Genomic DNA, 25251 nt, shown 5'->3' with positions numbered 1-25251 from the left:
TCGATCACAAAGTGAGGGGACAGCGAGCCCTCTGGTAGTAGGCCTCGCAGCCATTGCTCCATGTGTTCCTCTTGGTGCCTTCCTTCCCATTTTTCCGGTACTCCTACAAGGCGCACATTGTTCCTTCGCGCCCTGCCTTCCGCGTCCTCCGCTCTATCCTCCAAGAAATCCACCCTGTTCAGTAGGTCTTGGATGTGTTTAGTCGATTGGCTGACCTGGGGTCGGAGTTCCTGCACATCATTTTCCAGGGATACAGTGCGGTCCGCCAGCTTCTTATGATCTGCCTTCAGGTGCGTCAGATCAATGACCACTCCATCTATCTTTGAGGCTAATGAGGTGCGCGTCAGCTGGATGGATTCCTCCAGACGTTCCATCGCCGCCAACATGGTGTCCAGCTTAGCCGTCGTTTGATCCGGGTCAGAACCCTTCCCGGATTTGTCCATCTTGCCTTTGGGGATGGTTCCGCTGTTCCCAGTTCGGTTCCTGGTCCCAGTAGACATCTGTGTTAGGGCGCGAGTATTACCTCAGCAGTGAGGGCTGTGCCAGTGGGGCGCGATGGTGTTCAGGTCCGTGGACGCACTGGCAGGTCACGCTGCGGTGGCGGTCTCCCGACTTCAGGCCTCAGCTCGCGGGCAGCACAGGGTCCCGCCTCAGGTGGGCCGTTGCTGCTACTTGGAAGTGGAGCGTAGGTGCGTCGCCGCTACAGGCGGCCTCTCGGGACCCGGTACACCTCGTGTGCAGCCGTCGGCTAAGGGGGTGTCATGGGCGTCTTGCTCGCTCGCCCATCCCGGTGGGGCTATTCCCGGTCCCTGGTGGTCGGGCCCTCCCTTCGTGGCCCGTCGGAAGGTTTACGAAGTTTCACCGAGGGCAGCCGCCAACGTTCCCGACCTCAGCCACCTCAAGCGTCCGTGCCCCCCACGCCCCCCTCCAGCTACTCGGTCCGTCTGCTCTGTCCACGGGTCAGGGGACGCTCTGGGGCAGCGCGTGTGCCAGTCGTTCAGTGCCGGTCTCGGTGGGGGACCGTCCTCTCGTTCCTCGGGCCTCAGCTCCTCCACCAGTGTCACGTGGCGCCGGGGCCAGCAGTGGGCAAGGGTCCAGTGTCCACAGCAGTCGGCGAGGGGTTATATGGGGCGAGGCCGATGTGCGTGGCCAGTGCCGCAATCCTGTCGCTGAGGCCTCTCCCTCAGGCCTACCAGTGCGCACGGAGTCTCAGGTTGGTCAGAGCACTGTTCGGGCACTAAGGCAGTATGTGCGGCCCTCCGGCAGCTGGTCCGGAGCGCCGGTCACGGTCAGGCGCGGTGGGGCACCCCAGACGCCGCCCGGCCCCGTCAGGCGTCACTCTGTGTCGGGTGGTCGGGCCTCTCCGCCGCAGCAGGCGCCCCCGGCTCCCGTCTTCACTCCCGCACAGGCCCCCGGCGCCCCCCCCCGCCGGCCGTCCGCACAGCGGCCACTCCGCCGAGGAGGCTGATTCCGCCGACCCCAAGCCCCGGCTTCCTTACCGGTCCCTCACGGTGACTCAGCGCCGGTCAGCTCCGATCCGTGCAGGTCCGGCGGCCGCAGTAGTGGGGGGGGGGTGCAATGCGCAATGTCCAGTGCTTCCGGCGCCTCGTGTGTTGGTTCGCCGCGGTCAGCGTCGCTTGAGTGCTCCGTTCCGGCCCTCCGGGCCTAGCTGTAGTCCTGGAGCCCCAGATTGTCCTGGGCGCACGCCGGGCGGGGAGGCGGCCTGCGCGGCTGCTTTTCAGCGCTGTCCCCGGTGCAGGTCAGGTGCACCGATCGCCCCCAAAATTGGCAGGGGGACGGATGACCACACTCCACGTCGGCGCCGGCAGTTTCCGCCGGTCGTGGTCCGTGCTGGGCAGGATAAATGCGCCGGGTGGGGAAGCTCAGTGCGGAGATCTACCCGGAGGCGTCCATGTCGTTTGCGTGCTTAGCCACGCCCCCCATGGGCACAGAGGCCCATAAGAATGAATGGGAAGGCATTCGCAATTTGCAAGTACCAAATAGGTACTCACAAATTGCGAATGAAATTTCAAGTGTGATAGAGGGCCAAAAGGCCACACTGATACACCCCCAAAGCAGGTAAGTGTGTACATGTGGCGCACAAACAAGGGCATGTGTGTGTGCCACATGGCACTTAGAAAAATGCAAAAATTAGCATTTTTCTAAGGATTTTCAATTTACCACCAACTTGAAGTTGGTGGTAAATTGCGATTTCTTAATGCAGGAATGCAATTTTTTCATGCCTCCTGCATTGCATTTAGGGAGTCGCAAATTGCAATTCCCTAAATGCATTTGCAAAATAGGTAAGCACAAATATTGTGTTTCCCTATTTTGCGATTTGCTTTGGGCTTGATGCATCCCAAATGGCAAAATACTGGTCGCTAAGGGACCTATTCTGTGAATCGGCCCGTTTGTGACCGGTATTTTGCTTGATGGATGTGCCCCTAAAGTCTCTAAAAGGCTAAAGTTGTTTATACATGCAATTGAGACTTTATTTAGCTATTGATGAAAGTCCAACACAATTTCCAGGTTGGTCTATCAAAGACGTGCCCACAGATCATGGCAGTTAAGTTATTCTAGGTATGGTAGCTGTGCTACCACCAGTTCTAGAGAATTGCCACCACACCTTGGTGGAACCAATACTGCAGATGGCTGCCATCGAAACTACAAACAGGGTGGGTTGGGCACCAGAATTGTGGCCTCCTCTAAATTAGGACCTAAATGAACCTTAAAGCAAATAATCTATTGTGAACGTTTCTCTAAATCTTCAACTATCTCTGTTATGCATCTCTGTTATGCCATAATAAAGACAAACTTATTTAGAGAAAGGTGATAGATATGTAGTAAATCCATAAAAAGTGACTAAGATACTGAATGTGAATGTATGATATGACCACAGATTATTTCCCAAGGTGAAATATGGTAGAGAAATTATGTTTTTGCCAGCCTATTTGTATTAGTTGGTGTGGAGTTATAATTTTGTTTTGCGGAGCTAAGAGGCATACATTGTTGCAATGTAGGAATACTAAATTATAAATACAATCATTTTGCAATAACCTATCTGTTACACCTTTAAGATGCTTAAGTAGAAGGGTTCATACAATTTCCATTTCAACATCATACAACTGAATTTCACACATCATACCTATATGGCCCCCCTTGTGCTTGCTAGTATATTCCCCCAGAGTTCCCCCTCTTGAACCAGATGGCAGTTCTTCAGGGCTGGTCTCCTACACATTTTCAGGGATTGTCCCTTACAAAATAGATCCTTGTCAAAGACTAATCTACTATCATCACAGTAATCAGTGTCTTTTTTTTTTATTATATTTTTTATTTTGCCATAAAGAACAATGCAGATGCAGCAATAAATCATGGTGCATATAATATCATTAAATATGGGTCGATATGTAACTAATAAAAACTATTATCAGCTAACACCATATACAAAAAACGAGAGAATTTGGAATAATAAGGGCTTTAAACAGGCAATAAATAGATGTTAAGGTTAAAGCATTTACATTTGTCTCTTCAAATAAACAGAGCTATATACAATAGAAGGATGAAAGGCAAAGGATACAACAACATTTCATCACAAAGACCTTATACTGGATATTTATTACCATACATTTCATTCTACCTGTGCGAATGGAGTAACCCAAGTTGTAAACCGGGCCCAGATGTTTTTCACTTTTATCCTACCCTTTCCACCTCTTCGCTCATAAAGTGCTTTTTTAATTATAAATGTGTAAAAATCGGCCTTTCCACTGTTGAAAAGTCAGAGGTGTGTATCTAGCCAGGCAAAGCGACACAAAGTCTAAAAACTGCCATTGCAATAAAAATATGCCCTTCTCCCTTTTTCAGTATTAATTCATTCACCCCCAATAACATAAAATGAGGTAACAGAGGAACATCCTCTTTTAAAAAAGCTGTAAAAAAGCAGATATTTCTTGGCCCAGTGGCTAGATGCAGGGACAGGTGGAGAAAATGTGTGTTATATCTGCAGCATGTGACTTACACCTAAAACAGTGAATTTCCTCCACTCCTCCCCATTTCACAATTTTCGCAGGCATAGCATAAAGGTCAAACAGGGTCTTGAAATGTTGTGATGGCAGATTAGCCGAGCACAGCACAGAATTCTCTAATTCAACTGACTTAAAAAAACAAGAATCCAGAACCCGCAGTTTATCCTGCCATCTTTGCCTGTGCTTATCTAGATCGTCTGGCAGCCCTTTCAGCAGGCAGCTATAAAGTTGTAAGATTGAGGAACCCAAACTACGAATTAACAATTCAATTAAGGCCTCAGCCCAAAGCCTGCAGCACCACCAGCTTTTTTTATGAAGGAAATCCCTTAACTGTAAGAATTTTAAAAAATCCTGGGGGCCTATGCTAAATCTTTCCCGAAATATGTCAAAGGGAGCTATGTAATCTCCAGGCAAGAGATCCCCAATCCTATAATGGACACCTCTTCCCCACCTTGCCATACACTCATCTTGTAGGGCCATCGGAGCTGGTCATTCCCAATCAAGGTGGTATACCTACTAAATGCTCTAAGATGGCTTGACTCATTCCTGAGCAATAGATCCTTTCAGATCTTTGACGGGGACACAATATCGGCCAGTAAACCCCTGAGCTGCGGGGTACCGCAGGGCTTCTCATTGAGCCCTGCGCTGTTCAATGTATACATGAAGCCGCTGGCTGGGATCGTCGAACCTTATGGCATAAAAATTGTATCATATGCTGACGATACCCAGCTAGTGGTTTCAGTGACTCAAGAGGGTACCAGACATACGTCAGGTAGTCTGACGAACTGCTTAGAGGACATCAAGAACTGGATGACTTGCTCCTCCTTAAAACTCAACGGAGATAAAACCGAGCTTTTGCTCCTAGGTCCAGCATCACCATTGTTATTCACCCCCCTATGGCCTCCGTGCATGGGCACCCCTCCCACCCCCAAAGAAAGCGTAAAAAGCCTAGGAGTATGGCTTGACAATAAACTCTCCTTTTCCACTCAGGCCACCAAACTATCCGCCATTTGTTTTGGCCTATTAAGAACACTAAGGAAAATCCTTCACCTCCTCCCAATGGAAGCCAAACAAGTGGCAGTACAGGGACTAATCCAGTCTCGGCTGGACTCGAACAATGCCCTGTATGTTGGAGCCCCTGAGACAACCCTGCGAAAGCTACAAGTGGTGCAGAACAGCGCAGCCCGCGCCCTGCTACAGATCCCACGGACACAGTCTGCCAGACCCGCATTACATAGCTTACACTGGCTCCCAGTGAGACAGAGAGTGGCATTCAAGGCACTATGCATTGCCCACCGGGCCTTCTGGAGGACAGGTCCAGCCATCACCGACAAATTCATTACCCAATACCATCCGAAAAGAAACCTCCGGTCCACGGAGGCCTTTTTGGCCGTAGTACCCAGAGTAAGGAGAGCCAGGACCGGAGGAAGGCTGTTCTCCTTAAACACCTCTAAGATGTGGAATCTACTACCACTACATCTCCGGACTAATTCTAACTTACTCTCGTTCCGCAAACAATTGAAAACCTACCTGTTTGCGAGGTCCACCGAAATCTAACCCTCCGTTACTCCCAGTTTTGTCTCCATACTTCAGCGCTTGGACGCCCATCGGGCAGCAATCGCGCTATATAAGTAACAATACAATACAATACCTGTCTACCCCTAATTTTTTCCTTACACCAGCCCAGTTACGAAAGGCAGTAATTTAAACCTTAAATCAAGTTTTTTTTAAAGTAACTGGCTTCATAAAATTTCAAGAGGCAGCCGTTAGCTTGGGTGCCCATAAAGATTTCAAATATTGAGGGGACATAGCTAGGGTCATTTTCATACCTAGCCTTGACACCAAGGAGAGGCCCATAATATTGCAAGACTGCAGCTAAATAATATAGTTTGAAATGTGGGAGTCCCCATCCCCCTCTCTACTTTGTGAGGAATAGAAATTGGTTAGCTCTCCTCGTTCTGCCATAAGACCCGATAAATCTCGCTACCTCCCTCTCAATTTGGCGAAGCCAGAAATTATGTATTTCCAAGGGGATTGTGCGAAAGATATACAGCAATTTTGGCAAAATCGTAATTTGGTGATATTGCACCTCCCCATTATTGACAACTTCAGATTGTCCCATTGCTGGATGTAATATTTACAGTAACTAGGGTCAATGTAACTTGTAACCTTAAACTTTTTTTTTTACTAGGAGTAGTATTATGACCAAACAAGTGCAAATATCAACGCTAGTTGATAGACCTAGCCTTGATACAGGGGAAGCGCCTCAAAGCCTAAAATTGGATTTTACCCTACTCTCTTCTATGTGCAACCTAAAACAGGGAATCAGACAAATGGGTGGAAGCTCAGGGAAATACTATTGCCCGCAAACAGAGCAGCAAGATGGCAATATTGTTTTGACTCAATGGACATCTTAATGCTGCGCTGGTCGAGACCGAACATGACTTACAACCCTCCCTGATATGACACAATATATAGGATTTAACATAACCCCTCCTGCTATCTCTGACCGTGGAACTGGAGTACTACTGTCCCACGACACAAGCACTTATCTTCATCCTCTGCATGAATATTTGTTTTACATCTGCACTTTACAATTTGATAGGACGTTTGCAGTAGATTCCTACAATACTGCCATACTGGGATAGGTAATTATGAGTGGGATTGACCATACTTTGTGCACATATTTATATTTCTCAGCTCTACTCCTTATCTCTTCACCCACCCTACAGGCATCATTCTTTATACCCATGTTCCTTTTGTATATGTCATGTGGAATTTTCCCATATGTAATGTTTATTGCTGCTGCAAAGTAATGAATAAAAAAAAGCAGAAGTGCTTAGACTGGATGCTTATAGATCTAGAACCTGATTTTCAAAGAAAAAATTAAAAGCACATTACAGCACAACATAAGTATACAACCATACAGCATATTAAGTTTCAAGAATGGAGGTATTTACATAAGAAATTATGTGTACCTTATAACAAGGCTAAGTGCATGGCAGCGATAGTTCTTGCAGTATTCCAGATAATGCCCACCATGTTTGTGAACAGTAGAGTAGAAACCCTACATGGTTATAGCTACCCTGCAATAACACCTCTCTCGGGATTTTTTAGACACCCACAGATTATCCGTGGCACGTTTCATCATTGAATCCCTCATTCAAAACAATAGTACATCTGGATGGGATCAACCTTCCTGAGGGAGCTCTTGATATCACTAGAGATCAAGTGTAGCGATAAAATGGATCACTGATATAATATTGAAACCATACATTTCGTGATACCAAAATATTGTGCCAAAACTATTGTTCACAAAAATATTGTTTTCCTATACATAAGTACATAAGAAAGTACACAAATATTGGAAAAAATATTGTTTTACACTAATAGCGAAAAAATATATGCAGAAATATATCTTTTACATATATATAGTAAAAAGATGTTTATGTACACATATATAATATAAAACTATAATTAAAATATGAGTTTTAATTTATATTATGATTTTCTATTTTTAAAAAGTTACTAATATACCAAACATATGTCTATATACATCTATATGTCATGTGATCAAGCCCTCTTTAGGCCGAAACGCGGCATGGCGGTGTCATGGATTAATAAAAATATCTTGCACCAGTGAATTGGAGTCCGTATTTATTCTTCCCGATTGAGGGGAATTGAAAAGAGCGAAGCCTGAAGTAATATATATGTATATAATAAACCAGGAAAAAAACTTTACAAACATTGCCAATTGAATTACACATAAAAACTAAACAATTATAATAATGTTTCTCAAAAAATATCTTACATATATACAACAAAAGTATAAAATTAAATACACAAACAATTGATAATAATAATAATAATAATATATATTTAAACAATATTAACAAAACTATAACATTTACATTTTAGACATATTAAATATACTATTCCCACTCCAGTCGGTGCAACAGTAGGGAAAGTCTTGGACTGACGAGGGGAAAAACTTACTATCCCCAGTCCAGTCTGTGCAACAGCAGGGAAAGCATTGGATTCAGGAGGGGTAGAATGTACTATTTCCACTGCACTCGGCGCAACAGTAAGGAAAGCGTTGGACTCAGGAGGGGTACAATTGACTATTCCCAATCGATTCTGAACAACAGTAGGGAAAGATTTGGACTGAGAAGGGCTAAAATTTAGTATTCTCACTCCAGTGAGTGCAAAATTAGGGAAAGTGGTGGACAATGGAGGTGTCAAATTTACTATTCCTACTCCAGACTGTGCAACAGTAGGGACAGTGTTAAACTCAGGAGTGGTAAAATATACTATTCCCACTCCAGTGGGCACAAGGGTAGTTAAAGTATTGGACTCAGGAGGGGTAAAATTAACTTTTCCCATTCCAGTCCGTGCAACAGTGGGAAAAGTGTTGAACTGCAGACGGGTAAAATACTACTCCCACTCCAGTCTGTGCAGCAGTAGGGAAAGTACTTCACTTCAAACACATACCATATTTTAATACAGGTATTATAAAAATATAAACTATTAATATAAAATATATATATATATATATATATATATATATATATATATATATATATATATATATATATATATATATAAACAGCTCCCAAACACCAGCCAACTGCACTCTCGAGCGGGTGCACACAAAGCGGGGGTGTTTACATTGATGAGAACGGCAGTATACAGACCAAGCTTTACAGGAAGGAAACAGCTGGTAATTCCACCCTATTTGCCACGAGTAGTCATCCACGACCACTTATTGAAAGCATTCCTTATGGAGAGCTACTCAGATTGAGAAGGAACAACTCCAATGAGGAGGATTATGAGAGATCAGCATATTCTAGTCTTCAGAGATTTAGAATAAGGGGCTATAGTGAAAGTGTCTTAAATAGTGCATATGATAGGGTTAAAAAGTTGAGGCGACAAGAGCTTTTACTGCCAAAGAAATCAAAGAAAGCCAGTGATGGCTCTTTCCGCCTTATCACTACCTACTCTGAGAATGCTGGGCAAATCAAAAAAAAACTCAGAAAGAACTGGAATATCTTATTGACAGACAACACCATCAAGGCTGATTTGCCAAGCAATCCTTTAGTCACCTACAGGAAGGCTCGATCTCTCAGGGATCATCTTGTTTCTAGTCACTTTCAGTCCCAAGTTATACCTCCAAAAATGCCGGTTCTCAATGGTTTTTATCCTTGTGGCAAGTGCAAGGCATGCAAGCACAGTAAGCGGACGCTTACATATCAAGTACCTGGTCTGGCCATCCCCAAACGCATAACTAAGTTTCTCACCTGTTCGACACCTTATGTTATCTACTGTCTCAGGTGTCCGTGTGGCCTGAAATACATAGGCGGTACAACCAATGCTGTGAAACTTAGAATTTTAGAGCATATGCGTGCAATTGCAAATAAGGATGCTTCCTACCCAGTAGCCAGGCACTTCGAGAAGTTGCACAAAAGCAACAGGGATCTGTTGGTGTATACCTGTCTCGATAGTGTACCTGCTAACATCAGAGGGGGGGATCGCCTTCTGAAATTAAGATGCTTGGAATCCAGGTACATAATTGACTTGCAATGCAAAACTCCTCATGGATTGAATATGCATGAGGAGTTATCAGTACACTTGGGTTGATTATTCATGTATGATGGTGTTTCTTTTTCATTGTTATTTTGGAGAGTCGTTGAATGTATATATTACTGAAATTTCTGAAATTTGCATCTCTTGATATTTCTCATTTTAATATTATTGTCAGTTTAGCAAAGTAAGACATCATTTGTAGTATAGCCTATGATTATGCCCATCCAGGGTTCAATTATGTCTTGCGCATCTTTTAGTAAGATCACATTATGATGTATGCGCGCATTTGCTTATAGTTATATTCATGACTAGGCAATTTATGTAGTTCTGATTACTAGAGCTGGGCTCTGGCACCATATCGTGCTCGCGCACTATTTTCACTACATTTGTGCCCATTCAGGGCTAGATTTGAGGGACTTACAGTGGTTCAGAAATGATGGTTAATTTATGTTCATTTAAACGTATGGTTTTTGTATTTATATTCAAAGAATCTGTGTTTTTAACCATTTTGCCATCATTCTAACGATACTTTGACCATCTTAAGATGGCGGCCATAGTAGACTGTTGTATGTTAGTCCTTCTTTGTTTGTTAGTTTGCAAATGACGCTTTTTAAAGTTGATGGGCGCCTCGGCTCTCTGCACAATTTGACGAAGCCCGATGGCGAAACGCGTCTTGTTGCTGTGAGCGTTCCAACATTAAACATCTTGGTTGGAACCACCCCTGCGTGTGCTGCTTTCTTTTGGATTTAACATCCTGTGGATTTTTGGAGCTTGAATATATATATATATATATATATAAAGATCCATTTCCTATTTACAACACACACAGATGCTCATCGAAATTATGAGAACCTGCCTAACCCAGAACGTCTTCCTGTTTGATGGTAAAATTTTGAAGCAAATCCTTGGTACTTCCATGGGGACCTGCTTTGCGCCTTGCTTTGCGGGTCTCTTCATGGGGTACTGGGAGAAGGAAGTAGTATATAGATTATCCATGTACAAAGAAAAGGTGGTGAAATGGTTCAGGTATATCGATGACATCCCTGTAATATGGAGGGGGACAGAAGAGGAAGCTACCATTTTTGTGGAATCTCTTAATGAGAATCAATTAAACCTGAAATTCATGAGCCACTGGGGAAAAGATAGTATGGAATTTCTTGACCTCAAACTAAGAATAGTTGATAACAAACTAGAAAGTATCCTGTACACAAAAATTACTGCTGGGAACAGTTTACTACATGCTTGCAGCTGCCACCAAAGTTCGCTTATTCAAAGCATTCCAGTGGGCGAACTACTTAGAGCAAAACACAATTGTAGTACAGCTCAGAGTTTTGAAGAAGACGAGAAAAGAATGATAGAGAGATTTACAGTCAGGGGGTACTCACAGAAAATCATAGACAAAGCAAAAGTTTCAGTCTCTAAGAGAACTAGAGAAACCCTATTTGAAGAAAAAGCAGAGGAGAAGAAGAAACAGACTCAAAAAATAACTCGTTTTATTACAACATACAGCAATCAGGCCTTTATGATTAAAAAGAGCTTAAGCAAGTTTTGGCCAATATTGAAAACGGATCCAGATATTGCTGAATATGTTGAGTTGTTTCCACAAGTGACCTTTAAAAGGGCAAAGTCTTTGAAAGATCAGCTTTGCAAAGCAGTTGAGCCGAAAAAGATAAAAATAGCTGGAGTACAAGGATTCTACACATGTAGAAATTGTAAATCGTGCAAAAATAGCCACAACTGCAAAGAATTTACACTGTCACCAGTCACTCAACCCTTTAAGATAAGAGAACACACATCATGCAACACAGATTTTGCGGTATATGCATTGTTCTGTCCATGTAAGAAGAGCTACATTGGCAGCACAATTCATAAGGCAAAAATTAGAATTTTAGAGCACCTTCGGGCAATTAAAAATGGTGATAAGGCATATCCAATTGCCAGACATTTTCAAAGTCACCACAACCAAGACACAACGCTACTTAGTTTCTGTGTGTTAGACATGATTAAATTTGATGAAAGAGGTGGTAACAGGGTACAATGTTTGCAAAGATTGGAGTCAAGACTGATCATACAATACAAAACACTGGTTCGTATAGGCCATAATTGTGACGAAGAACTAGCAGTGCACCTGGGTTGAATCACGGTTCTAATTGTTAGTATTTCGCTGTTTAGAAGTCACCATGGCTGCCCACACGAAACTCGTAATTTGCATACTAAATGGATTTAGAATGTAAGTATCTCTCCTTAACGGAAAACTTTTTAAAGTATTTTAATGTATTGTGAATTGATTGGTTACAATTTGTTTTGTATATTTTTTTGGAACACATTGGAAAATGCGGTGATTAGAGATGATGGTAGAGAGCAAGAACTATCTTCTGCTTTGAGCAATCGATTTGAAAATATTACTGAAAAAGCTGTAATGTATGAACAATATGATTGGGGCTATGCCCACTGGGGCGAGATAACACACTAATAGGTGTTCAACCTATTGAAAATGGAATTCTTTGGTTATATAGATGCACATGTTGGTCTACCTCCCTCGGGTTTAATCAATGCACCCACAATGCTATCGGTGATAATAACTGATGGGAATTAATTTTCGCCCACTGGGGCCAGTTGGGGATAGAAGCAATGAACATTGCAATCTGATTTCAACATGTGTATAACGCGGAAAAACCAAAACGAAACCCATGATAATCATTAGTTCAAACAGCGTGCTGAAATTATTTTTGCAGTTAAATGCAGAAGTATTGCATGATAAATAGCCAACTGCAATTTTTGTATGTGTTTTTTCTATATAATTCGCACAAACAGTGGAAGTCTGTTTTCACTATCATTTGTTTGAGAAACTGTCACATGTTTATTTAAACTTATCACTAAGCTTCACAATTACTCGTGAACAAGGGAAAACATTCCCGAAACGCGTTAAGTGAAGATTGCCTATGAATTCTGCTAAATATAAAGCTACCTGAAGATTACCTGAGTTTGTGGTTTACTGTTGCGAAAAGCGAAGGTATTTCGAGTTTATTATATTACCTACTGGCGGTCGCCAGTAGGTATATATAGTTAGGATTTTTTCCCTATGGGATCTTTGAAAATTCTATGTCTAATAACTTTGGCGTTTGTGGACGGAATTGGCTGAAATTTTCTGGAAAATGGAACATTTTGTTTCTGAGCAGCCCCTGAAAATTTGGGGGGGGGTTCGTCCAGGGGGGCCGAGAAAAAAGGGGGGTCCCAAAACGTGTTTTTAACATTGAGTTTTCCATAGGGCGGTTAGCCTCACTTTTAGCCCGAACGGCTGAATGGATTTGCACGAAACTTGGCTAAATTGTAGGGACTGGTAGCCCGATGTGCCTTTTGTAGGTCTCAATATATGTGCTGCAGTGGATTTTGAGAAATTAACGTTCAAAAAAAGATATATATCTGTAAGCGCGGACCGGGCAGCGCCCCGGTTCGCGGACCTTAAGCGTACCAAAACTTCGCGTAGCGAAGCTGATTGGCTCTCCGGTGTCTGTCAACATTCTAAACAGTCCGGAGCGGCCGCCATCTTGTCTCTCGGTAGGATCGAGAGACAAGAGGAGGCCAAAACAAAGGGGGAAATAACCATAAGGGGGCATAGTAGATCCTCGCTGACCCCCTAGGTTTAATGTGGAGGTTTTAAAAGGGCCCCGCGGGGCAAAAAAAAATAATTTTTTTTTTGTTTTTTTTTTGCGTGGGTAGCGCCCGGTACGCGAACCGGGAAGCGTTCTGGGGAGCGTACTACAATGAAAAATGAATGATAGACTTTTCAAATGCTGTATGTTAATTGATTGTTGGATTTGTTGATTATTTTTTATTTTCTTTATCTTCCCAGGGAGCGACCCGGTACGCGAACCGTTGAGCGCCTCGGTTCGCGGACCTTAAGCGTTCCGGGAGTCCACCATTTTGTGTTTCAGTCGAATTAAGATACAAGATGGAGGGCAAATAATGTTCAGAATGGGTAGAAGGGGGCACGGTAGAGTTATCTTGACCCCCTAGGTTTTCTGAGGGTGGCTGAGGAGGCTTATATGTGCGAAAAAAAAACATTTTTTTAAAAAAAAATCGCGAGGTTAGCTCCCGGTACGCGTACCGGGTAGCGCCCCAGGGAGCGTATTTTGTTGAAAATTAGTGAAAATGTTAGAGTTAAATAATAATTGTGAGTGATTAGATGTAGGGTAGCTCTGAGAAGAGCTTTTGGGTTTATGGTACATTTAGGTACTTATAAGTAGGTACCAATGCACATTCTTAAATTCAGAGTGAAAACTCTGTTGCCCTCATCTGAGAAGTGAACTCCATCTCCTCTGTAGATATCTTGCATGTAGTAACGCAAGTTATTGTTGTACAGGGAGCCCATTCCATGGTCTCTCATGTAAGCTGAAACAGATTTGTTTACATGCTTCCTCGACTTCTCAATTTGTGGACAAAATTGGTTTGACCACCTCCATTTCTGTCTTTGGCATATATTTGAATATACCAAGGCAGTCTGAGGAAAAAGTGCCATTAATTGCTCAAAGGTGTCCTTTAAAAGCATTTCTAGACCTACCCCAGTCAAAGTGCCCAAATCATTACCTCCACAGTGCACAATTAACAGGTCAGGTTTTGGCAAATGCATAAAGGTTTTCACCAATGGTATCAATTGGTGACATTTTAATCCTCTGTGGCCAAACCACTTAATTTCCACATCTTGTAAATTGAGGTTAGGTAAATTCCTGCTTTCAACGTACCTTTGAGCCCAGTGAATATAACTATGACCAACAATCCAGACAGAAAACATGGTGAGAGAAGGTTCTCCTGCAGTCAGATGAAGTGTGGCAATGAAATGGCAGTTGAAAAAATGAGAGTGTAAAATGAAAAAAGAAACTGTGGAGTTTCTGTGTTCATGAAGCAGTAACAGTGATTGGTGGATTTTGATTGATGAAAACAGAAAGTTAGGGTGCACAGATGTGTTCTTTGAAAGATGTATTTTGAGTGGTCAATAAAAAATCATTAAATGAAAGAATGCACTGGATATGCAGGTGCACTGAGAGTTCAGAGTTCAATTGCAACATTGTTGTGTGAACTTGCAAACACCAGAGGTATTCCAGGAGGTGGTTGCTATGGAAAATAGGCAGAAAGGGCAGAGGGGGAAGGGTTTTCATTTGAAAAAAAGTGAGGGAAGAGTTTTGATTGGGTGACATGAGAAATATGTGTGAAGAATTACAGCATTTCTGTGCTTTTGATAGCTGCAGACTCTGGAGTGCATACCTTTTGCTCTGCTGAAGACAAATTGGTGTGTTTCTGAGACTGTTTTCAAACTCAAAGTATTTGCTAAGGTGAGAAAATATTTCTTTAATTTAGATAGAGAATAGTGTGCTTTAAGGAGAAAATTATGATTTATGTGGCGCAAATTGCTTGTAAATATGCTCTCACATGTGTATGGAAAATTTTGATTTCGAATGTTTGTGTTACATAGCCATGTTAAGAGTGACCCTACCATGCAGGAAAGCCAATCAAAAAACGCTTTCATGTGTTTTAATGACATTTTAAGTCATTTTCCCATGTGCAGTGTTTAGAAATTATGATTTGAAAATCGTTTTTGGGGAAAAGGAATTGTTTTTAAATTCATGACAAGGACATAATGGTGTATGCTTCTTTATAAGGCAATTGACTGTCCCTGATGTTATTTTTCTCATTTTAGTGTAAGACCTTTCTCTGTGGCGCAAATTGCTTGTAAATATGCTTCCACATGTGCATGGAAAATTTTGATTTTGAATGTTTGTGTTACATAGCCATGTTAAAAGTGACCCAACCATGCTCGAAAGGCAATCAAAAAACGCTTTCATGTGTTTTAATGACATTTTAAGTCATTTTCTCATGTGCAGTGTTTTGAAATTATGATTTGAAAATCGTTTTTGGGGAAAAGGAATTGTTTTTAAATTCATGACAAGGACATAATGGTGTACGGTTCTTTATAAGGCAATTGACTGTCCCTGATGTTATTTTTCTCATTTTAGTGTAAGACATTTCTCTGTGGCGCAAATTGCTTGTAAATATGCTCCCACATGTGCATGGAAAATTTAGATTTTGAATGTTTGTGTTACATAGCCATGTTAAGAGTGACCCTACCATGCAGGAAAGCCAATCAAAAAACGCTTTTATGTGTCTTAAGGACAATTTAAGTAATTTTCCCATGTGTAGTGTTTTGAAGTTATGATTTGAAAATCGTTGTTGAGGTAAAGGAATGTTGTTAAAATTTATGTGCGCCATATGCCCCCAAATTTCTTTTTTAGGGGTGCAGCAGGGTGTTCTTGAGACACCCCTGCACCTTTGGAATAAATTCCTAATTTGTGATGAGCAAATTGTTAATCGCAAATTGCACCTTCATTTATATGAGCCTCCTAGCCCATGGAAATGAATGGGTAATTTGCAATTAGCAATTTTCTCATCGCAAATTTGGAATGGTAAAGAATCGCTATTTATTCCTTAAAATTCGCTTTTTTGGAAATGCAAAATAGTTATATGATACATATGGCGGTTGATGTCTAACAAGATAAGAAGCTTATGGATTCATTTATGGTGACTGGCGCAATTAAGTAGACATCACTTACTTCATTGGTAGAGCTTTACATGTATTATCTCCTCTGTATTCTTCATCAAGCGTAACTTTAATCTGCAATCCTGAGTAGGCCTCACCTTAAACAAACCTCTGGATAGGACACACTTTATTGTCATCCTGGATTAATCATTTAAAATGCTAGGGACAGATTTATGATAGGTGTATGCCTCTTTTGTGCCACTGTGCGTCACTTTTATGATGCAGCGGTGGTGCAAAAGATTTGCTATGAGGCGACAACATTACAAATTGATGCATTTAGGTAGATATGTCATGGTGTAAAAAAAACGTACCACATAAAACCCAAGCAGCAGTGATGCAAAAGATGCACCATGTCGCAAGACAGGCCTCACTTGGGGCCATATGTATCAAGCTAATTAGCATTTGCAAATATCAAAATTCTACGAATTTCGGCCTTTGCAAATGTTAATTAGACAAATGGTATGTATCAAACAAGTTTGATGCAAAATAAGGAGTAGCAAAATTTGCTATTCCTTATTTTGCAATTGCACTGAAGGATTTGCAAATTTTGTGACTATTTAAATGCAATGTATCAAACAAAAACTATGTAAAAAATGACAATAAGGATTTGGAAACTATTGTGGTAAATTGGTGGTAATTTGTGAATTCTTTTCAAAAAGCTTTCTTTCAAAAAAACAAAAGGTGCCATATGACGCCAACACATGCCCTTAGGGCATGTATGTGTGCCATATGCCCCCAAATTTGTTTTTCAGGGGTGCAGCAGGGTGTTCTTGAGACACCCCTGCACCCTTGGAAAAATTCCTAATTTGTGATGAGCAAATTGCTAATCGCAAATTAAACCTTCATTCCTATGAGCCTCCTAGCCCATGGAAATGAATGGGTAACTTGCAATTAGCAATTTGCTCATCGCAAATTAGGAATGGTAAAGAATCGCTATTTATTCCTTAAAATTCGCTATTTAGAAAATGTAAAATATTTTGATGATACATATGGCAGTTCATCTGTAACAAGATAAGAAGCTTAGGGATAGATTTATGATGACTGGCGCATCACCAGGGATGTGACAGTCATCCTGCGCCGCTGTTCCGCCACCCATGGTGTGCTGCATTTACAATGCGGCGCAGCATGGGGCAAAAACGGCACAGATGCGTGACGCATCTGTGCCGTAAAGGTGGCGCATTGCTGGAGTTGTATCGCAAGTGCGATGCAGCTCCAGCAAGGCTCAGGGGTGCCCCATCTCCACAATGCTGCGTCAAGACCTATGCCAGCTTCAAGCAGGCGCAGGGCTTTGACGCAGCTTTCTCCTATCTGATTGTAAATGCGGCACACCATGGGTGGCAGAGCAGTGGTGCACGTTAACTGGTGCATGCCTGGGGATGTGCCATTTAATATAAATCTGCCCTTTAACATTTAAATATGTGCAGGGGACACAGAGTCGGTGAGGCTTATCCAAGGTTAAGAAGAGATGAGTCCTGTTCAGTGGAAAATTAGACATAGGCTTCACCTGCTCAGCATTGCTGGACATGGCTAAATAATAGCTGCAAAATGTTAATCTTGTTAAACAATTTTACTATTATAATCTGTGAGATTTGTCTCTTACTCTGCAACATCTCATTGTTGTTATCTTTCTTTAAAGATAAAGACAACCTCAACATGAGCGACAATCTGCAATCAGTTGATTTTGACCTCATCATTGAACTTGTAATTGAAACATCAGTGGATGTTGATCCTTTGGATGATTTAAATCCTGAGGATGAAGAAGAGCGTGATGAGGATGCAGATTTGTCCGAATTATATGATATAGGATGGGAAGCTGACCTGCTTGAGCCTTTGGAAATATAAACATTTATTTTTAAAATTTATAATCAATAAAAAGTAAAAAGGTAAACCGTTTAATTTAAAAATAAAGACACCTTCAAAAACAGGTTATGTGTAGTGTCTTCAATAAAATATTAAAATATGCTCATAAAATTAGATCAGATTCACATATAAAATAGCATAGGTAACATAAATATAAATGTCATTTCTTTTCTGGTATTTCTGTATTGTAAAATTGCCAATGACTAAAAAATCTTCAAATTAAAATGTCAAGTAGTATGTTAAGTTTTTGATCACTGTTACTGATTTACTGTTTGGTAATAATGTTTAATAACATTTTTTATTATATTTTTCCACAGATTCAACTGCAGATCATTTCAAGATTTCACCATGCCTACAATACAAAGACAGATAAAGGCTGCAAAACGTCAAAGACAGCAGGTGAAAAAAAAAACGCAGCAGTCCTCTAACAAAAAGATTTCTCAAGCCACGAAGAAAGCACCGGGTAAGAGCTCTAAATATTTCATAAGAAATATTTGTATTAAAAAAAATATTACTACAGAAAATGTTTCAGTCCATAAAACGAGAAGGAAATCAAATGGAAAGAAAAGGACAATGAAAAATGTTACTGCTAGAGCAAGAGATAAATCTGTGCATGATAGTAGAAGGAAACAACAGTTTAGGGAGATTTGTAAACGAATGTTCCGCAACAGGATAATTGGCAATTTGTTAAAAAATATTAAGAAAGGTCAACAGAAACTAGTTTTTTATAAGAGAAAAAAAAAAGTTGAGAAAGTTATTGATCAGGCATTTGAAATTAAACGTAAGTTATTTATTTTGATAATCAATAGGATTAGGAAGCTAAACAAGGCAATTTTTGATTTCAAAAGAAATAGTAGATGGAAGAGAATAGTTAATCGTAGTAATTTTTGTGAAGTTTTTTCTGGAGAATGGATGCATAGTTCAAGCTGTGAGGCATTTTTTAATGAGGAGAGTTATTTCCAGGATAATGATTTGGTGCATGCAGTTGACACCAGTGGTCGTGCTTATGAAGTGAAAGATGGTTGTCCAGTTGAAAAAGAAAAACTTGTGACAACAGAGGCAGAAGAGGTGTTAGGTAATGAGGTTTTAGGAAGACGTGCTAAGGGTCCTGTGTACACCTGGAAGTGTAGTAGTATTTGCAGTGTGCGACAGGATTCCATCAATTTGCTTTGTGATTTTGTACGGTCATTTAACAAAAAAAGTTTGAAGCAGAAAATGATGTTGTTGCAAGAATTAGATCCTTGCAGAGTAAGAGAAGTGACAGGTTTGCATGGTCATTCACTGGCTTGTCTTTCCAGGAGAGTATGCCAGAGTGTTTTTCATCATTTCAGGATGCTAGCAGTGCATCATAACAAAGTGAGGAAATTAGTTAGAATGTTGTATTATGCTAAGAGTCCAGCAATTATGCTGAAACAATTATGCGCTGCTCTTTTGCATGGTTCTGAAATAGATGTGAAGAATATATGTGAAGAAATTGAGTTTTGTTACTTTGGAAGTAAAGAGGAGAATGTTGAAATTGAGCAAGAAGTAGAGGGTCATGTGGAAGATAGTGTACAGGTTTCCAGTACAGATAATTTCCAGAGGGAAATTGCGACGTTTGACGTGAAATCAAGTGAGAGGCCTAATTTCACTTGTGTGTGTTGTCGACGCACTTATTATAAGAATCAGACTAAGTTAGTGGATTTATATGCAAAAAGTGAAAGGGAAAATAATAGTGAATGGAAGGATTTTGCAACATACTTGATGGTAGAAAATTGTTTTGATTTGGGATTGGATCAACGTGTGTGTACTTATTGTTGTAACAAATTAAAACAAAACCAGATGCCTGCTAGAGCAGTTCATAATAATCTGGAATTGGTTGAGATTCCTTCTGAATTGAAGGACTTAAATACTTATGAATCTATTTTGATTCAAAGTATCCATCCCTTTCAGCTATTGTAAGAATGGAGCCAAAGACAGGGAAATTGCCTCCATCAGATTTACAGAGAGGATTAAAGGGAAGAGTTGTTTATTTGCCTCTAGATTTCAAGAAAAACATTAACACAATTGGAGTAGAAAAAGTGGAAGAGGAACCTCTGGTTATCTTAGTTAATGGGGTTCCGACAAAGAATAAGAAAATATGGCAAGATTTAGTAGATGTTAGGAAAGTTAAAAAGGCAACATTGTATTTGAAAAAAAATAATAAATACTATAAAAATGTATATGTTGCAGAAGAGGAAGTAAGTGAGGAAGAGGATAGCGATTTGTGTGCTGGTCAAATTGAGAAAGTAGAACCCTCTACTAGTGAAGAAATATATGAACATTATAGTGTTCATCCTTTGCATTCCAAGGAAGTCATGGGGAATGCTATTGAGTTGTTTCAAATGAAACAAGCCAAAGGGAGTCCCATTAGTGTTTGGGAGGAAAGTTTGGAAGCTCGGTGTTTCCCACAGCTTTTTCCAACAGGTCAGGGAGGAAGATATGATGAGCGACCTCATCAAATTCCTGCTTCTGAATACCGGACTTTGCGATTGTATGCAGGAGATGCTAGGTTTCGACAATGCATTCCTTATTTGTTTCATCTCCTGTTTGAAAGCGATCTGTCTGGACTGTCATATGCAGTGAACCACATCTTGAAAAGTGGTATACACATGCAAAACATCTCGGCAAGTGATTTTATGGATAAAGTCAATGTCCAAGATAGTATTTTGGATTCTCACCTGATTAATCTCATGGCGTGTCAGCGTGGTACTAATGAGTACTGGTACCGTCGTCATGGTGATTTAAAATGTATGCTGAGGAACTTAGGTACTCCCACATGGTTCCTCACTCTGAGCTGTGCCGAGTATGGCTGGGAAGACTTACTTCAATTTCTACGAGAGGCAAATGCTAACGTAGATAACATCGAATTCAAGACACCCGGAGAACTGTGCTCTTTGGATCCAGTCAATGTATGTAGGTACTTCAATCATAGATTTGAAGCTATGATGTCTTTCATCATGAATAAGAAGAATCCACCTCTTGGAGAGGTGTTGGATTTCTTCTGGAGAAAGGAGTACCAAGCAAGAGGTGCTCCTCATATACATATGTTGCTGTGGATCAAGGATGCACCTAAATTTGGAACGGATCCAGAAGACTCAGTGATGAGTTTCATCCAACAGTATTCTACGTGTGCTGTTCCAAACGCAAAGGAGAAGAAAAGCCTAAGAGAAAAAGTTCTGCGTTTCCAAAGCCATCGATGTGGAAAGTACTGCCGTCGTAAATTCCGAAACAAAGACAAGTTCTACACTAAATGTCGTTTCGGCTTTCCACGACCGGTGATTTCTAAAGGAAGAGTAAACAGTTTGATGTCTTCGTTGCGACACAATGTCATGAAGAAATCACCTAAAAACACTTACAATTTGAAGAGGAACGAAGAGTCCAAGTACATCAACGACTACAACCCGGTGATTTTGTCCATGTGGAATGCTAACATGGATATACAGTTTGTGGCTGATAACTGTATGGCTGTGGCTCGGTATGTGACGTCTTACATCACCAAAAAAGAGAAGACAGAATTGAAGGATATGTGGGAGGACATTTCCCATGAAAAGAGCCTCAGCAAGAAGTTGTACAGTTTCAGTCTGAAGATGTTGTCGCATCGAGAAATCGGAGCGTACGAATGTTCTGACCGGTTGTCTTCAGCAAGTCTCTATGCCAAGTCCAGGAGTATCGTTTGGGCGAGTCTTGGTCTTGCTGCAACGCGTAATCGAGTTCTCAAACCTGTGCGGGAAATTGAGTATTTGGCGGAAAAGGAGCCAAACAGTACCGACATTTTGAAGACAAACATGTTGGATACATATTATCCAAATCGAAGCAGTCACCTCGAGAATGTTTGTCTGTATGAGGTTCTGCAAAATTACATATTCAAGAGGAACATCAAAGAAGATACTGAGAAAGGAGTGTATGCTGTAATAGGAAGTGAGGGATGTCTGGTCAAGCAAAGAAAATGCCACTTGGTAAACCATCGAAAATTGAGTGGCGAATCTCCTGAAAAAAAGGAGTTTTTCTATTTAGCACTTTTGCAACTTTTCAAGCCTTGGCGTGCAGAAGAGGAACTGCTTGGAGATTTTCTCTGTTACGAAGACTCTTTCAATGCCGCCAAGGAGACCATAGAATGTCCTGCTTTTCCAAAATATGTAGAAATGTTGAATGCGGAAATTGAGCAGGAAGCAACGATTGCAGCCGAGATTGCCAGAGACAGTTCTCAGGACAGTCAGAGTTCTGCTTCATTGAGTCAGGATCCACTAGGAGGACCTGTTATCGAAAATGAAGCTGCCACTGCTATGAATGAAGTGGAAAGAGCCATGGCACATGCTCAGGAGGATGCGGTTAACTTAGAAGAGTTGGAAAGGCAACTCAACGTTGAGCAGAGGAAAATATATGACGAAGTTACCATGCAAATTGATCATGGATTAAGTCATGATAAGAAAGAGTGCTCATGTACGTCGTTGAAGCCTGTCCGACTGTACGTGAGTGGAGAAGCGGGAACTGGAAAAAGTTTCCTCATTAAAGCAATTTCATGCTATTTGCAGGAAAGGACAGAGTCATCGCTGTCTTGTGTTGTCACTGCTCCAACTGGACTGGCAGCACATAATATTAAAGGGATTACTTTACATCGTTTACTGATGCTGCCAGTGGAGCATGACAACAAATTAGAATATCACAAGCTATCTGGAGATGCTTGTTTTGAAGTTTCAAGAATCTTGAGGAAAATGAAACTTCTTATCATTGACGAAGTAAGCATGGTTTCCAATGTCATGCTTGCCTTTGTGCATTTGAGGATGCAAGAAGTTCTCAAAACAGAGTATGATGTGTTATTTGGTGGCAAACACATCATTGTTTTCGGAGATCTTCTGCAGCTGACACCAGTGAAAGGGCAACCTGTGTTCAAAATGCTCACGCATGAAGATACCAGGAAGTGCCTAGGCAGCATTGGCAACGTCAATATATGGTTAAACTTCAATTATGCTGAACTGCATGAAAATATGCGTCAGGCGAAGGATGAAGTTTACAAGACTATTCTACAAGATGTTAGAATTGGAAAAGTGACCGAGCATGGCAAAGAAGTTTTACATGCACGATTACTGTCAAATTTATATCCAGAACAAGATGTTGTGCCTGAGAATATTTTTCAGAAAATTACTGAAAAGAAATCTGGAATATGTTTGATGCCAACTCTTGCAGAATGTGCCAAATTTAACAACAAAATGTTGCATTTAGAAAAGCAAGAGATTGTGAAACTGGAAGCTATTGATAGAGTAGAGCATATGGGATCAACAATTATTTTGTCTGAGAATCTGAAAACAAAATTGGATTCTTTAGAGAAGAGTATATCTAAAACTGCAGGTTTTGAAAAGACTCTGAATGTGTGCTTGAACTGCCGTATAATTTTAAGAAGGAATTTACATGTTGAAAGAGGTCTGGTAAATGGATCAATGGGTAATGTTGTTGATTTTGTGAAATACAGAAATAGAGATGGAATTGAATTTTTAAAAATTAAATTTGATGGCATTGAGGAAGTACAGCTAATTGCTCGTTGTTCTGCTAGATTTTTGCTTGTAAAAGACTTATATGTTCGCCGTAAGCAGTTTCCTGTTTGCTTGGCATATGCGGTGACAATCCATAAATCGCAAGGTTTAAGTGTAGACAGTGCATTGGTGAATATTGGCAGTTCTGTGTTCAAGGAGGGTATGGCATATGTGGCATTGTCACGAGTTAGAACTTTATCGGGATTGTACTTGATTGAGTGTGATGTCACAAACATTTGTGCAGATCTAGATTGTGTTAAGGAATACAATAGGTTAAGAAGAGAGTATGCGCCACATTTGCCTCAGTTTCCTTTGTTTGAGAAACGTGTGGTAGGCCGGAAACGAAGAAATGAGAACAATACTGGGGAGGTTGTAGCAAAAAGACAAAAAGTCAATGAACCTAAAATTACAAGCAGAAACAAAAAGGATTCTGTTGAAGATGTTGTTGGTTTTCAGTTTGAAAACAGTTCTGGTGTCAACTGCTATGCTAATGTAGTAATTAATGTTTTGTTTTCTCTAAAAAATGTAAAAGAAGAGATTGTGGTCAATTCTGATCAAAGATTTTGCAGTTTGTTAAATTCTGTGTTAGAGAAATGTACCACTGATAGAAGAAACATAGAAAGTGTGTCTGAAATTCGAAATCTGTTAGACAGATGTTCAGGCCAAACACAATTCTCTCAAAATATTCAGCAAGATTGTCAGGAGTTTTTAATGTATATGCTTGATGTATTACATGCTGAAGGTGTAGATGTAGATCAGCTGTTTGGGCTTTCTTATCAATGGCAGCATGACTGCGAGAACTGTATGGTATCAAGTACTACTAGTGTAGACTCAGAAAGATTTATATATTTAACTTTGCCAGACAGTAAATCAGTCTCCTTTAATAAGCTAGTAAAAGCTGCTAATCACAACATGGAGTGTAGCCAATGTAAATCTGAAATGATGTCCACATTATTTATACGAACATATGGCCAGTACGTCATTTTAATGTTCCAACGGTGTAGGCCTGATGGAACAAAATTGACAACTTTAATAAAAAAATTTGTAGCTTCGCAGTTGTCAATATCAGGAAGGACTTTTGTAACTACAGCAATTATATATCATGACGGCCCTTCAATAACATCAGGACATTACACAGCTTATTTAAAGTCTAGAAATGGCTGGTCATTCTGCAATTATTCTGTTTTAATTTTCAAAAAAAAATTGCCGTATGACCTTAAAAACTCTTACCTGGTGTTTTTAAAACCAAAATTTTAGGGATATAATTTCGGGATGTGTTCTGTGGAATTTCAAGAAGTTCTAATGGCTTCTACACTATTTGGCCTTGAGGATAAGTGTAGTTCAGAGACATAAATTCTAACCACAAGACTGGACATCATGGAGAAATAAGTGCACTTTGAATGAGTTCAGAAAAACTGTTTCTTTTTATAAGCTAATTGAAGCAGCCAATCAAAACATGGAGTAGAGGGAATGTAAGTCTGCAATGCTGTCTACTGTTTTACATTGCTTTGTGATTAAAAGTGATGTAGAGAATTAAATAATTGTAGTAGTCATAGAGGTAGTGTAAGTCTGCTTGTAGCAGTGTCATAGGAAAAGTAGAACATGACTGAGCAAGAAGGGGAAGATATTACTATTCCAGGATTGT

This window comes from Lissotriton helveticus, chromosome 6, assembly GCF_964261635.1.
Source record: "Lissotriton helveticus chromosome 6, aLisHel1.1, whole genome shotgun sequence".
Taxonomy (NCBI): domain Eukaryota; kingdom Metazoa; phylum Chordata; class Amphibia; order Caudata; family Salamandridae; genus Lissotriton; species Lissotriton helveticus.
The sequence above is the reverse complement of the archived record's forward strand: the minus strand, read 5'-3'. Positions refer to the sequence as shown.